The sequence below is a fragment of the Haliotis cracherodii genome, unplaced genomic scaffold (assembly GCF_022045235.1).
Source record: "Haliotis cracherodii isolate W230 unplaced genomic scaffold, xgHalCrac1.p SCAF_5, whole genome shotgun sequence".
Taxonomy (NCBI): domain Eukaryota; kingdom Metazoa; phylum Mollusca; class Gastropoda; order Lepetellida; family Haliotidae; genus Haliotis; species Haliotis cracherodii.
This window is the reverse complement of record NW_027266308.1, coordinates 13,174,457-13,190,941: the sequence shown is the minus strand read 5'-3', so window position 1 is coordinate 13,190,941 and position 16,485 is coordinate 13,174,457. Positions and strand designations below refer to the sequence as shown.

Here is a 16,485-nt window from a genome sequence, read left to right as displayed (position 1 = left end):
CTTACAGTATCGAAAACTAAACCAGCGACCACTTGCTATGATTCAAAGATAACTGTTAGAGCCCTCACAGACAAAGCCTTTGTTCACACACTGTCGAGTGCCTCGGTATTAAATATAGGATCGTTAACACTTCAACACAGACATATGTTCAACGAATTACACGCGCCGTTTGTGTTCAGAATTATGTAAGTAATGTTTGATATAAATACACATTGAAAATGTTTCCACAGTATCAAATTCTTCTCAACTTAGATTATATACGTCAGTTTATACTGGTAATTTCTGCATTACGATACTAAACACAGATCAATGACGGTCATGCATGACGAACTGACCTTGTAATGTATCGCCAAGTAGAAGTTTTAATAGATGGTGGCGTCAGGAAATATCGTACGTAAAACATCTTGAGGCCGTAATCATTTTATGATTATATTGGGATAAGCTGCAGGCCTTTTTATGCTCGGTAAATCATTTTGCAGGCGTATCTGTTGTGGTAAACATGAGTCTTGTGGAATTTTTACAACACGCTTTGAGGTAATATATTGGTAGATGTGATATAAAAATGTCGGCCAGGCTTGAAATATTTAGTTAATGAATCAATCAATGAATTGTTTTTAACGCAGTATATTCTGTATTCCATCGTGTTTTTCAGCTCTTGTTCAGTTTTAGAACATTGCCTATCCTCATGATATCTAGTGTACGAATGCATGTACATCATCTTATTGTGTACAACACTGTTAGTACACTACGATACTGTGTACAACACTGTTAGTACACTACAATACTGTGTACAACACTGTTAGTACACTACGATACTGTGTACAACACTGTTAGTACACTACGATACTGTGTACAACACTGTTAGTACACCACGATACTGTGTACAACACTGTTAGTACACTACGATAATGTGTACAACACTTAGTACACCACGATACTGTGTACAACACTGTTAGTACACTACGATACTATGTACAACACTGTTAGTACACCACGATACTGTGTACAACACTGTTAGTACACCACGATACTGTGTACAACACTGTTAGTACACTACGATACTGTGTACAACATTGTTGGTACACAAAGATACTGTGTACAATACTGTTAGCACATTTTTGATACTGTATACGACGTTGTTTGCACATTGTGATACTGTGAAAAACATTGTCAGTACAAGTGATATTGTGTGTACAACAATGTTAGTACAGGCGATATTAGTACAAGTTGCTATGTTTTGATATTCTACACAACAGACTGGTGAGATACAGTGTGTTGAATGTTCCTCCAGACTGGTGTGATGAAGTGTATTCCTCAAGACTGGTGTGATGCAGTGTGTTGTGTGTTCCTCCAGACTGATGTGATGCAGTGTGTTGTCTGTTCCCCGAGACTGGTGTGATGAAATGTGTTCCACCAGACTGGTGTGATGCGGTGTGTTCCTCCAGACTGGTATGATGCAGTGCGTTCCTCCAGACTGAGTGATGCAGTGTGTTGTGTGTTCATCCACACTGGTGTGATGCAGTGCGTTCCTCCAGACTGGTGTGATGCAGTGCGTTCCTCCAGACTGGTGTGATGCAGTGCGTTCCCCCCAGACTGATGTGATGAAGTGTGTTTCTCCAGTCTGGTGTGATGCTGTGTGTTGTGTGTTCCTTCAGGCTGGTGTGACGCAGTGTGTTCCTCCAAACTGGTGTGATGCAGTGTGTTGTGTGTTCCCCCAGACTGATGTGATGAAGTGTGTTCCTCCAGACTGGTGTGATGCAGTGTGCTGTGCGTTCCTCCAGACTGGTATGATGCAGTGTGTTGTGTGTTCCTCCAGACTGGTGTGATGCAGTGTTTTGTGTATTCCTCCAGGCTGATGTGATGCAGTGTGTTGTGTGTTCCTCCAGACTGGTGTGATGCAGTGTGTTGTCTGTTCCTCCAGACTGGTGTGATGAAGTGTGTTCCTCCAGACTGGTGTGATGCAGTGTTTTGTGTATTCCTCCAGGCTGATGTGATGCAGTGTGTTGTGTGTTCCTTCAGACTGGTGTGATGCAGTGTGTTCCTCCAGACTGATGTGATGCAGTGTGTTCCTCCAGACTGGTGTAATGCAGTGTGCTGTGTGTTCCTCCAGGCTGGTGTGATGCAGTGTGTTGTGTGTTCCTCCAGACTGGTGTGATGCAGTGTGCTGTGTGTTCCTCCAGACTGGTGTGATGCAGTGTGTTGTGCGTTCCTCCAGACTGATGTGATGCAGTGTGTTGTGTGTTCATCCACACTAGTGTGATGCAGTCCGTTCCTCCAGACTGATGTGATGCAGTGTGTTGTGTGTTCATCCACACTGGTGTGATGCAGTGTGTAGTGTGTTCCTCTAGACTTGTGTGATGCAGTGCGTTCCTCCAGACTGGTGTGTGCAGTGTGTTCCTTCAGACTGGTGTGATGCAGTGCGTTCCTCCAGACTGGTGTGAGGCAGTGCGTTCCCCCAGACTGATGTGATGAAGTGTGTTCCCCCAGACTGGTGTGATGCAGTGTACTGTGTGTTCCTCCAGACTGGTGTGATGAAGTGTGTTCCTCCAGACTGATGTGATGAAGTGTGTTCCTCCAGACTGGTGTGATGCAGTGTGTTGTGTGTTCCTCCAGGCTGATGTGATGAAGTGTGTTCCTCCAGTCTGGTGTGATGCAGTGTGTTGTGCGTTCCTCAAGACTGATGTGATGAAGTGTGTTCCTCCAGTCTGGTGTGATGCAGTGTGTTGTGCGTTCCTCAAGACTGATGTGATGCAGTGTGTTGTGTGTTCCCCCAGACTGATGTGATGAAGTGTGTTCCTCCAGTCTGGTGTAATGCAGTGTGTTGTGTGTTCCTTCAGATTGGTGTGATGCAGTGCGTTCCTTTAGCCTGATGTGATGTAGTGTGTACCTCCAAACTGATGTGATGAAGTGTGCTGTGTGTTCCTCCAAACTGGTGTGATGCAGTGTGCTGTGTGTTCCTCCAGGCTGGTGTGATGCAGTGTGTTCCTCCAGACTGGTGTGATGCAGTGTGCTGTGTGTTCCTCCAGACTTGTGTGATGCAGTGTGTTCCTCCAGACTGGTGTGATGCAGTGTGCTGTGTGTTCCTCAAGACTTGTGTGATGCAGTGTGTTCCTCCAGACTGATGTGATGAAGTGCGTTGTGCGTTCCTCCAGTCTGGTGTAATGCAGTGTGAAGTGTGTTTCTCCAGTCTGGTGTGATGCAGTGTGTTCTGTGTTCCTCCAGACTGATGTGATGCAGTGTGTTGTGTGTTCCCCCAGACTGGTGTGATGAAGTGTGTTCCTCCAGACTGGTGTGATGCAGTGTACTGTGTGTTCCTCCAGGCTGGTGTGATGCAGTGTGTTCCTCCAGACTGGTGTAATGCAGTGTGTTGTGTGTTCCTCCAGTCTGGTGTAATGCAGTGTGTTGTGTGTTCCTCCAGGCTGGTGTAATGCAGTGTGTTCCTCCAGACTGGGGTGATGCAGTGTGTTGTGTGTTCCTCCAGGCTGGTGTAATGCAGTGTGTTCCTTCAGACTGGTGTAATGCAGTGTACTGTGTGTTCCTCCAGGCTGGTGTGATGCAGTGTGTTCCTCCAGACTGGTGTGATGCAGTGTGTTGTGTGTTCCTTCAGACTGGTGTGATGCAGTGCATTCCTCCAGACTGGTGTGATGCAGTGTGTACCTCCAGACTGGTGTGATGCAGTGTGTTGTGTGTTCCTCCAGACTGGTGTGATGCAGTGTGTTGTGTGTTCCTTCAGACTGGTGTGATGCAGTGCATTCCTCCAGACTGGTGTGATGCAGTGTGTACCTCCAAACTGATGTGATGTAGTGTGTTCTTCCAGACTGGTGTAATGCAGTGTGTTCCACCAAACTGGTGTGATGCAGTGTGCTGTGTGTTCCTCCAGGCTGGTGTGATGCAGTGTGCTGTGTGTTCCTCCAGACTGGTGTGATGCAGTGTGCTGTGTGTTCCTCTAGACTGATGTGATGCGGTGTTTTGTGCATTCCTCAAGACTTGTGTGATGCAGTGTGTTCCTCCAGACTGATGTGATGTCAATGTGTTTCTTAAGACTGGTGTGATGTCAATGTGTTTCTTAAGACTGGTGTGATGCAGTTTGTTTGTCTTGACTGGTATGATGAAGTTCGTATATCGACAGGAAGGTCACCCATAGAAAATACATTATGGTTTGGCTATTGATTGGCCTTTAAAGTACAAACAGAAAACCACTTGTGATGTCAAATCTAAAGCAATTAGATATTTGTCCGAAGGGCATTAACGTACACGCTCCGGGTCCAATTTCACATGTTAGTATACACCAGAATGAAGACACCCGTGAAGATCCGGGATAGAATAGGTCTTCAGCATCCTATGTTTGTCGTAGGAGGCGACTAACGGGGTCGGGTGGTCAGGCTTGCTGACTTGGTTGATGAATGTCATCGTATCCAAATTGCGTAGATCGATGCTCATGATACCAATCACTGGATTGTCTGGTCCAGACTCGATTATTTACAGACCGCCGTAGCTGGAATATTGCTGAGTGCGGCGTTACACAACAAACAGACAAAGAAAACCAGAATGAAGTCTAGACATCCTTAAAAATAGTCATCGACACATACCTAAAGACTGGAAGACCTCCAGAAACACGTGCCCTATATAAGCCACAATGGAAATCCCTTTCGGCACAAGTGAGCAGTGCAATATCTTGATTAATGGTATCTCGCAAACCAGACGAATTATTCAAGTAAACATTGCACAGTGCCCTGTGATATTGTTACTTAAGCCAACGCCCAGCTGTTTACGAAATGACCAACCCATGCTTGTCGTAAGAGGCGTCTATAACGGAATCGGGTAGTCAGACTCACTGACCTAGTTGATGAATGTCGTCGAATCCAAATTGCGTAGATCGATGCTCGTGACGTCAGTCACCTATTGTCTGATCCAGACTCAATTGTATAGAGAACGAAATGACAGCTTGATGTCTGATTTTAAGAACATCTTAAGTAGATGAACCTACTGTGCTTTCAAGTTAGAGGATTCAAACCAAAGATTCGATACTTGTAAATTTCATTCGAAACCCTAAGTCGAATAAATAATACATTCTCTACTTACATGGCGGACACACTATAGTTTACGCGTTCAGTGTCCACGACATTGAACGGGGAAAGGTAAACAATACCAGACAGATTGAACACGGGCGGTGGCATTTGACCTCAACGTGGCGAGAAGGCGAACGTTAAAAGTCAGCGTCGTTTCCATCAAAATGTCATTGACAAGCCAATGGGAGTCGCGTGTGATAGCTTCCTACTTAGTTGGCATTTTAGTGATAATAGACCACCGACAACGCCAGCAATGAGACCGGGGTTTTGTGTGACAGTTGAGAAATAATGAACATTGGACCCAGCGTCGTACATGCTGTTCAGATTTCTCGGAAAAGAAAAAGGAAGTTGAGCGATTCAGTTCCGGTGGCGTCATCAGGATCCGACAGCCTCCGTGGTCTAGTGGTAGAGCGTCTGCACGTAGAGCGGAAGGTCCGGGGTTCGATCCCCGGCCGCGTCATACCAAAAGACGATAGATAAAAGATGATAATTGTTACCCTGTCTGGCGCTCGGCATTAAGGGGCTAAAACAAAGAATGGTCGGCTCGGAGTCAGTATACTGTGTCTGAGTGGGGTATTCATGTTAAACTGTGGCATGGTGTCTCAGTGGGCTGGCACTATAAATCGGCATCAGTCCAAGCATACACACAGACACACGTGTATCCACGTCGCTATATAAGTGCAATAATCTTGGACGCAATCTTAAACCCCATTTCACACCACCTCATCAGGATCGGATTTGTGTGCTCCAAACTCGGTCTTGCGTGGTGACGCCACCATCGAGTCGGGTCTTCCGTTTTTAGTGTGTCCCGGTGACGAAACAATCTTTACCGGAGTTTAAATAGTTACATTAATCGTGGGGATGGTGACAGGCAATTTGCCCAGTTGTAAGTGCGTTCATCCTGCAGTAGACCATGGTTTGATTCTTCAGATTGGTTCAGTTCATGTCACCCACCCACCATTCTATTACCTATGAAACTTATTGGCTGAGCCCCATGATTAAAATCGTGAAGAAAAGGTCCCAATGACACTTATGGCAACAATCGATTTACCTGGAGATTGGCTGGTATTGCTGATGGGTGTGATTGGTTGGTTGGTTGGTTGGATGGATGGTTGGCGGGACAAGGGATTGATGGTCGTATGGATGATTGTGTGTATGACAGGAATTTAGTAGTGGTTAGATGAAGGCAGGGAGGTATCGGTGGACGGAGGGATAATTGGATGGATTGCGAAATGATTGGATAAAGTGAGGAGGGTATGGTGTTTAGACGACCCCCGCGTCTTCAAACAGTCTTACTGGACAGTACGTCATCACGACCGGGGTAGAAAAGGTGACTATGCTTGTCGAAAGAGGCGAATAACGGGATCGGGTGGTCAGGCTCGCTGACTTGGTTGATGCATGTCATCGTATCCCAATTGCGTAGATCGATGCTTATGATACCAATCACTGGATCGCCTGGCCCAGACTCGATTTTGTTACAGTCCACTGTCATATAGCTGGAATATTGCTCACTGTCATATAGCTGGAATATTGCTGAGTGCGACGTTACACAACAAACAAACAAAACGTGATCACGGTGGATCGTTGTTCACACTATCAACCACTGGTATATCTACCAACCACAGGCTCGACCACTCCACAGTCTTTGATAGGCTTGTGGAAGATCACGAAGACGTGATGAAGGGCCAAGAAGTAGCCCTGAAACGTCGTAACAAACAATATAGAAGTTGTCATCCAAGGTTCCATGCTCTTCATGCTTCATAGGGTCACGGGTGGCCCAGTCGTCTAAGGCGCCGCGATTCGCTGTGCAGAGTTGCGTCCCCTGGGAACGCCAGAAACCAATGATTGTGGGTTCGAATCCCGATTCGCCCCGATTATGTTTCTAGGTTTGTCAGCACCATATCCGCGCTCGTGGGTTTCACCGAAGTGGTAAACGTCTGAGACCCGCATCAATTCGGGCTTTCATCCAACATTAAGCTTGTACGCCGCGATATAACTGGAATACTGTTAAAAGCGGCGTTACACCCAACTCACTCACTCACTCACTCACTTACACACACTCATGCTTCACAGGCAGCTGTAGTAGAACTGATGTTGCTGACAGTGTCATGGCAACCACTCACGTATTGAGGAGAATCAAGATGACCCATTAAGTGATATATATTTCATATTTTGCATATATCACATCATTGTGAACAATAACGATACCAATTGTGGTTGGCAAGTCCCTATTTCAACAGGTCCCTCATACAGCGCGCATCTTTGTCGATATATAATTTTTAAAAATTAAAAAGAGATTTTAAAACCTAGTTCCTCTTAGTTAATAATTCACTTTGTTGTGTTTTTCTCTTCTCTGCTAAGTGCACCCGATACATAAATGTAATGGAATATTGATGCATTACGGGATGCGCGCACTTTATCTGCCATTGTGCACTTAGAAAAAAAAGAGAAGTCCAGGTGGTGGTTGAACCTCGTGGTCGGAAGTGTGGCGAGGTCTCCAAGTCCGCATATTCTCATCGTCGGCGTAGTTGCGCCGGCACAGATGCCGGAGGTGTTAACGCAGGGGGCCGACATGTCGAAGTCACGAGAGACATTGAAAGCAGGTTGCCCTAAGTTAAATTTCAAGCTAAGGGAAAATGCTGAGACTTGGAGAAAGGCACGTGACGTTAAATCAATTGAATTTTAACGATTGGGATATTCCACGAAAGAATTGGCGGTAAATTCTGTCAACAGAAAATGTTCTTTTTTCATTAAAAAAGTCAAAATTTCAGTCTTGAGCGACATCCACCGAATTTTTGCATTGGTGTTGAGCATGTTGAAATGACGAGATAGGTTAGTGATGAAATTGTCAGTTTGGTTCTAGAGGGATTGTGCGAATGTGAAATACTGTGAATAGTTGGCTGCGTATTGTTGGAAAGCTGACTCGTCAAAAAGTGACCTCGTTTAATATCAAGGACGTTTAAAGCGACGCGCAGACTGCGCGCCTGTTGTCCATTATTGGGGGGAAATACTTACAACGATATTTTGTGTAAGTTGTTTTGATTTGTTGTGACATTTTATCATCAAAACAAACGTTAACAGGCTGTCCCTTACCGTCATGTTTAAAACTGCGTGCAAAGTGACACATTTCATTTTACATGTTTTCGAAAGCTACATGCACAAGTCTGACACAAAATAAATTGACATTATCATTCGGGTAAATACAATGTAGACTACATTTTTAAGGGTACAACGTTTTAACGGATGCCTTGTATCGAATATTATATCATTTTGGGCAATATCGGCTTGACGAAGTCGACTAACGCCAGATATGTGTTATAACAAGACAGGTTCGACCTTCTGAAGTAAACGTATAATGTTAGTGTAAGGGCAAAGGGCGAACTTCGGATAAAGCGAAGTGAAGTTGGGGTTCTTTGATGTAAAGATCGAAAACAGGCAGAGAACAGACTAAAGCTTAGTGTTTTAAAATACAGTAGAACACGGATACAACGAACACGGATATCGCGAACAAACGGATACAACGAACTGTTTAAAAATCCCTGATTTATCTCCTGTATAATATCATAAAAAAACTCTCTACAGCAAACTATATAATTTTGATAAAGAAACGAGCAGCTACATTTAAAATGAGAAGGGGCTCAGTGAATGGAGAATAAAAGCGTTTGCTTGTCACGCCGAAGACCTGGTTCGATTCCATGATTGCGTGAAGCCTATTCTTGGTCTCCCCCCACCATAATATGACTGGAATATTGCTTGAATAAGTGGCGTAAAACTTTACTCACGACTAAAAAATCGATTTGGAACAAAACGATTATTTATGCAGTTTCCATAAAATTATGCTTACCGAACTCTATGAAAAAGTTATTAAACTATTGTTACTGAAACGCAAGGATGGCGAACGTCGGTTGACCATGACGCCGACCCTTTGTCCCCGCACTCAGCCTCTGCGCATTGAGACAGACCCAGTTTAATCCTGTACAGATGGTGACCGAGGCCTCTTTGTTTCCCAACTATCATATTCCCAAATAACCAATTATCCCCTGCTACATTAGCATGATATATGTGCGCGTGTCCGTCATTCCCCGACCCTGCTGGTCCTATCAACAAGTAACGCTCCCCCCTCCCGTCCCCATAGCCCCTTCCCTGCCCCCGGGCATGGCTTCCAACAATACTCTCACCACAATAGCCATTTCATTTCATTGAAATCCCATCGATTTTTTACTCTAAATTCATAGCGTCCCCAACAACTTCAAATTACGCCATCCCGAGCGCGTGCCTGGTCACGTGCGGCGTCCTGTTGCTAGGAGCGTGTTGAAGAGGTTCTGACGATGGCAATTGTTCTTTAGAACTATTGTGGAAATATAACACCTCTTTTGAAAACTCCGGAAGGGTTTAGCTTGCAATTATAAGACAAACACTTTGAGGCCAGCCCCACCCATCCCACTACCACGTGGTCAATGAAGCGAGGCCTTCAATAGTCTCATGACCCAGATTGAACTAGGTGCTTTGTTTGGGGAGAAGGCTGTATGAGATAACTTGGCGCTCCCGTTTCAAAGAGGTAAACGTGGTCATTGATCTACGGAATTTGAAGTGCGCCAACTATTTCGGAAAGTGATTACCCAACCAATTATTATTTTACCTCTCACTGCGTCAAGACAGTTTGCGTTATTGATTAAGTGACTCAAGGCCTCACAAATGACGTTGTATCCGCTCTCACAGACAGGGGGTCTATATGAGTCGTATATTGGCGCCCTGATTCAGGGTATGAACCCAGTGGGAAGTAAATAATGTAGACTTACATATAGTCTCTTGAATCTTTTAATACACAATGCATTTCTCTCCTCTAAAATTAAAACTAATAATTTTTCTGATGCTGATGAGGAAAAAAGCTGGTTTAAGCTGCCTTGACTTGCTTTTGTATACACATCTAGATTGGTACTGTTTTCATAAAATAAATATATTCCACATTCATGGTAATCATCCGTTGTACTCTATTTAACCGGATTTGATGTGTAGGTGAATTTAGTCACTAGGTTGTGATTCCTACTTTGTAAATCTTACGAACGCTTTGAGCGTCAGCCTGAGTCAAGAAAGACACATTGTTTCTGTTATTCAGTGATGTATGTTATTGTTTTCAATGTTGCTCTAAGTATGATGTATGTTCCTGTCATTTACTGGTGCCTTGTCACGGATCAGATGGAGTCAATATCTGCTGTCTGTATCTGTAAATGCTGGTTGTGCGGAGACTGAACATAATTATACATCATCCTGACCACAGACATACATACAACAGACAATGTACATCACTGAACATAGAGGCTACAGACAATGTTCATCACTGAGCATAGAGGCTACAGACAATGTACATCACTGAACATAGAGGCTACAGACAATGTTCATCACTGAACATACAGGCTACAGACAATGTACATCACTGAACATAGTGGCTACAGACAATGTACATCACTGAACATACAGGCCACAGACAATGTTCATCACTGAACATACAGGCCACAGACAATGTACATCACTGAACATACAGGCTACAGACAATGTACATCACTGAACATACAGGCTACAGACAATGTACATCACTGAACATACAGGCTACAGACAATGTACATCACTGAACATAGTGGCTACAGACAATGTACATCACTGAACATACAGGCCACAGACAATGTTCATCACTGAACATACAGGCCACAGACAATGTACATCACTGAACATACAGGCTACAGACAATGTACATCACTGAACATACAAGCTACAGACAATGTAATTCACTGAACATAGAGGCTACAGACAATGTTCATCACTGAACATACAGGCTACAGACAATGTACATCACTGAACATAGTGGCTACAGACAATGTACATCACTGAACATACAGGCCACAGACAATGTTCATCACTGAACATACAGGCCACAGACAATGTACATCACTGAACATACAGACCACAGACAATGTTCATCACTGAACATACAAGCCACAGACAATGTACATCACTGAACATACAGATCACAGACAATGTTCATCCCTGAACATACAGGCCACAGACAATGTTCATCACTGAACATACAGACCACAGACAATGTACATCACTGAACATACAGACCACAGACAATGTACATCACTGGACATATAGACCACAGACAATGTACATCTCTGAACATACAGACCACAGACAATGTTCATCACTGAACATACAGACCACAGACAATGTTCATCACTGAACATACAGGCTACAGACAATGTTCATCACTGAACATACACACCACAGACAATGTACATCACTGAACATACAGACCACAGGCAATGTTCATCACTGAGCATACAGGCCACAGACAATGTACATCACTGAACATACAGGCCACAGACTATGTACATCACTGAACATACAGACCATAGACAATGTACATCACTGAACATACAGGCCACAGACAATGTTCATCACTGAACATACAGAACACAGACAATGTTCATCACTGAACATACAGACCACAGACAATGTACATCACTGAACATACAGGCCACAGACTATGTACATCACTGAACATAAACAATGTACATCACGGGTCATAAACAATGTACATCACGGATCACGTATCATAAACAATGTACATCACGTTTCATAAACAATGTACATCACGGATCACGGATCATAAACAATGTACATCACGGGTCATAAACAATGTACATCACGGATCACGGATCATAAACAATGTACATCACGGGTCATAAACAATGTACATCACGGATCACGGATCATAAACAATGTACATCACGGGTCATGGATCATAGACAATGTACATCACAGGTCATGGCCCGAAATGGACCCATTACGCATCATACATGTCATAGTTCACCACATCTTGTAATCATTTACCATTTTGTATTTCATACGTATAATATACCATTCATCACATTGACCCACAGATCGTAATAATACCGACTGTGACAAACCTTGTACTTAAGAGGATATAACAGACTTCTGAAAGTTTACACCAACCCACCAGTAACACCGATTCGTGGTTGTAATTAAAGAAACCATTTCCTCGCAGTCAACTTCCTGATAACGGCTACTCCCGCAAAACATATATCTGGTGCTTGCTTTCAAATTACCTTTTTTCACCACGTCAGCCACACTAATAGGGTTGTTAGTTCAGAATACTGTGTTCTATAGACCAGAAAATGGCCATACATCTGATTAAAACCAAGTTCCTATCGTATATATTTAGTGTATAAACATTCCTTCCCCAAAATAACAAGACTCTAACAATGGTAAAACGAGAATGTTTAACTGTCTCAGGAACTAACTTGCAAATATTCCCCTGGGCTCAGCTCGGTGATAGTTCTTGTTCCGTAATGTTTCACCAATTCATTGACTAAACAACGCCGTTCGATAAGTAATTCACTGGATGCAGAAATCCCGCAGAGATGGCGCCAGTCGTCATTACTCGCCCCCTTCCGTAAACTGTTGGAAGGTCATTCGACTTGTCTCGGCGAGGCACGAATATCAACTCGGTGGTGCCAATAGCAGTTACGTGAATACGTGGACTTACGTTGCGCGGTTACAGCTGGGCAGGGTGTCACTGACAGTATCAACAGAGCACGTGCTTGGTGCGTGTAGGATTGATTAGTTTTTGTCATTGTCACATTGGTCAGATGAAATTTATCGACTGGAAAAAGCGTTGCCACATGTTTTCTTGTAATCTAACATATGTATTGATACGTGTTATTTAATTATTAATATCCATTACGGCGTGGACAAGGCGTTAACTGGTGGTCGATGTGCATTTTGTTTGTTGTATCAATTATTCAGCAAATTATACAAGATTGGATTTCAAAATTCTTAAAATAATCAAGAACCATTTTTATTCAAATTCGGATAACTTTATAATAATTTAGATGTCCTAGTGTATTGTTTCCATCATATTTAATTGGCAATCAATAGGATTGGGAAAAAAGCTACTGGATCTTACTCGATCCTTTCCTTTTCAAATAGAATGATTAGTATCATTACAACAATCAACTATTTTCAACAAGGAATAATGGACAGAAAAAACTTGAAGTAGTCATATCTTTTAGTTGACAGAATACCATTAAGTGCAGCTTTATGAATGAAATCGTGTACACTGTCACCTGAGTTTGGGTCGCCATTTAGGATAGTTTTCTACTGACAGATTAAGTCTTATGCAAATTTCGGGTGTTCTTCTGTGTTCTTCTGTTGAGTCGCATTTATTCCTATTGCATGCCGATCCGTGAAGATCCCGGGGTAGAATACGTCTTCAGCAACCCAAACTTGCCGTAAAAGGTGACTATGCTTGTCGTGAAAGGCGCCTAACGGGATCGGGTGGTCAGGCTCCCTGACTTGGTTAGATGCATGTCATCGATCCCATTTGCGTGGATGGATGCTCATGATATGAAACAATGGATTGTCTGGTCCAGACTCGATTATTTACGAGTATGGCGTTAAACAACAAATCAACCAACTGTTGCATGCCGTTTAATCTCACTGTAAGAAAGGTCCTGGAGTTCAGGAACAGTTTTGTTTATAGACTTGCATTGTTAATTTTGGTATGTTTTTGTTTGTTGTTGTTGTGACGCCTGGCTTATGAGAATAATTAGACCTGGCGGCTATTTTTAGCGTGGTTCGAATCGGGCTCAAATCGAGGCTACAGCAGTGGTTGGTTGGTTTGTTGTTTAGCGCCGCACACAGCAATATTCCAGCTATGTGACAGCGGTCTTTAAATAATCGAGTCTGGACCAGAAAATCCAGTGATTGATATCATGAGCATCGACCAACGCAATTGGGATCGATGACATGCATCAACCAAGTCAGCGAGCCTGACCACCCGATCCCGTTAGTCGCCTCTTACGACAAGCATAGTCGCTTTTACAGCAGTGAATTGGTCATAACCTTGGAATGAATGCAATCATCGACATTATATCTTCGATTCGTAAACATCTCTTCCAAACCTAAGTAGGTTGGCGGGGTAGCCTAGTGTTTAAAGCGTTCGCTCGTCACCCCGAAGGCCCTGGTTCGATTCCCCACGCGGTACAATGTGTGAAACCCATTTCTGGTGTCCCCCCACCCCCCTGTGATATTGCTGTAATATTGCTAAACGCGACCTAAATCCATATTCACACACACCAAACCTAAGTGAATGTCGGTTGGACAAACTGACACACTATACCTCATTTCACCAAAACAACAGGTGCAACTGTTGATAGAAAACATTCTCTAACCAATGATCCTTATCATTAAAACACCTACCCTAATTCATTCAAGCGTTCATAGAGAGGACCTACTGGTATCTCATAGCCTGGTATCTAATTGGGATACACTTACATGCTTCTCCCTTCTTCATCAACGTCTAAATGTGTCCACTCCCATTTTAAACAAACGGTGTGAACCTTTGGACGATCGTGTCCGGACGTTAAGTGTGTGTCCCTTCTTGAACGATGAGTCAGGGACAACGTCAATTTTAAGCGATGTCAAAACTGTATTGCATTTCACGTTACTGACGGCGAATCTGTCACGTTAGGCGATCTTGGACAAGATCTCGCTTCCATGTCACGAGATTGCATTTGAAGGGACCGTCTCAAAAGATATGTCAGCGAAAGCAGTAAGCAGTATATCTCATAGTTGATATCTGTATATTTATGTGCCATCATTATGAATGGTTTACGGGTGAATTATGAATATTCACAGGTTAATACTCGTGATTCCAATCATACAGAGATTTTGATAGAATATGAAACTAACAACCATCCAGAAAGAAATATTTCGCGATAACCGTAGCTTTGGTTTGGTTTGTTTGTAGTTTAACACCGCAATCAGCAATATTCCAACGGTATGACGGAGGTCTGTAAAAAATCCAGTCTGGACCAGGCCATCCAGTGATTGACATCATGAGCATCACGGGTCCCGTAAAATTTGGGCATTGAAGAAGTGATATGCACATGTATATGTACTCACGAGGGTAGACAAACATTAAGTCCCAGAAATAAAGTTGTATAAAAATAAGTATCTACAGAATAGAAATTAAATACAAATGGAGCCCAGAACCATGCTTAGTTTTACTTGAGCTGAGACAATCTGGACTTGAGTTGGATTCCTTTTTTAGTTTATTCTCTAGTGTCAGGGAGACATACTAACAGAGAGGTTGCCAGCTTTGATCGAATGTGCGACCATTCATTAGCCTGTCACCACAAATTGGTTATTTTAAGTTGGAACCGCCTCATTTTGAAAAACAAAACAAAAAAACTTTCAGAAAGTACTCCACTTTTGCTCCGCCTTTGCTTAAAAAAGCTATTCTCACAAGTGAACATCTCTGAAAAATAGTCCCTTTTGATTAAAAAACCCCAGCAGAACCCACACAGAAGTTTTGGCATGTCCGTAGTCCCTACCTAATGAAGACTTGTGTGAACACTTTCATGTTAAAAACAACTTGGACTGAGTGAATAGTGACTTGCGCTAGCACGAAGTGATGCTACCGATCTTATCAGCGAGGCGTTCTGTGCCCAGAACGCAGAAGTAGGATTCATTGTCCATCATTCGTTTAAATCCAGAACAGGTAAAAACAACAAAGAATTATAACACGGCAGTCTCACCAAGATCTCGAACAAGCTTCCAAGATGTCACGCGAGACGTATTGGTGGGATTAAGGTAAAGAGACAGGACGCTGATATATTGAGCGATCAGAAGAATGGGGGTAACAATGGCCGAATGGGGGATTCGGTGCTCGCGTGAGTTATGGTGATCCGTTATAGAGAGGTCTAGCGGTGGACGCCATTGTCCGAGGGTCACACCCCGTCAGAACATCTCACCCGGTCGCCGTCATCGAAGCCAACTTCGAGCTGAGGTTGATTTTGGCCCAATCAAAAGCGATCCCCTTCTCACCAGCAATAGTCTATTTCACATACAGAGAAACCTCGTGAATCCGGATAGTACCGTTGCAAGTAAATACGTCCGGGTAATTTGCTAAGCCTGTTTAATGTCAAGCCTTAATGATAGTATAACATCATGATGATACAATCCTAAACGAAACGATACTAAATGCTTCTAAAAAGGACAAGGTACGTGTTGAACACACTGATTTTAGAAGTTTTCAGAAAGCATTTTGGTCATTAAGGAGTCTTGAACGGGCCACATTCACACGGCTAATGCAAACACGTAACAATCTTGTCCTTCACAATATAAGCTTGTTAGCAAGTTAAGAGTGAGTTAGTGAAAATGGTTTTACGACGCTATTAGCAATATTCCAGCAATATCACGTCGGCGGACACCAGAAATGGGCTTCACACATTGTACCAATGTCGAGAATCGAACCCAGGTCTTCGGCGTGACGAGCGAACGCTTTAACCACGAGCTGGCTACTCGACCGCCCGTAGCAAGTTAAGAAAAA

At 43.3% G+C, this 16,485-nt stretch overlaps 1 protein-coding gene across 1 annotated transcript in view; it reads right to left on the bottom strand.

The window, feature by feature from the left end:
* Nucleotides 1-12,463, bottom strand: part of LOC139444286 (skin secretory protein xP2-like) — a 97,825-nt gene extending 85,362 nt beyond the window's left edge. The window contains exon 1 of the mRNA XM_071225216.1: nt 12,392-12,463. The gene's annotated coding sequence lies outside the window, so the exon portion shown is untranslated. The remainder of the gene's footprint in view (nt 1-12,391) is intronic.
* Between the last annotated feature and the right edge of the window lie 4,022 nt (nt 12,464-16,485).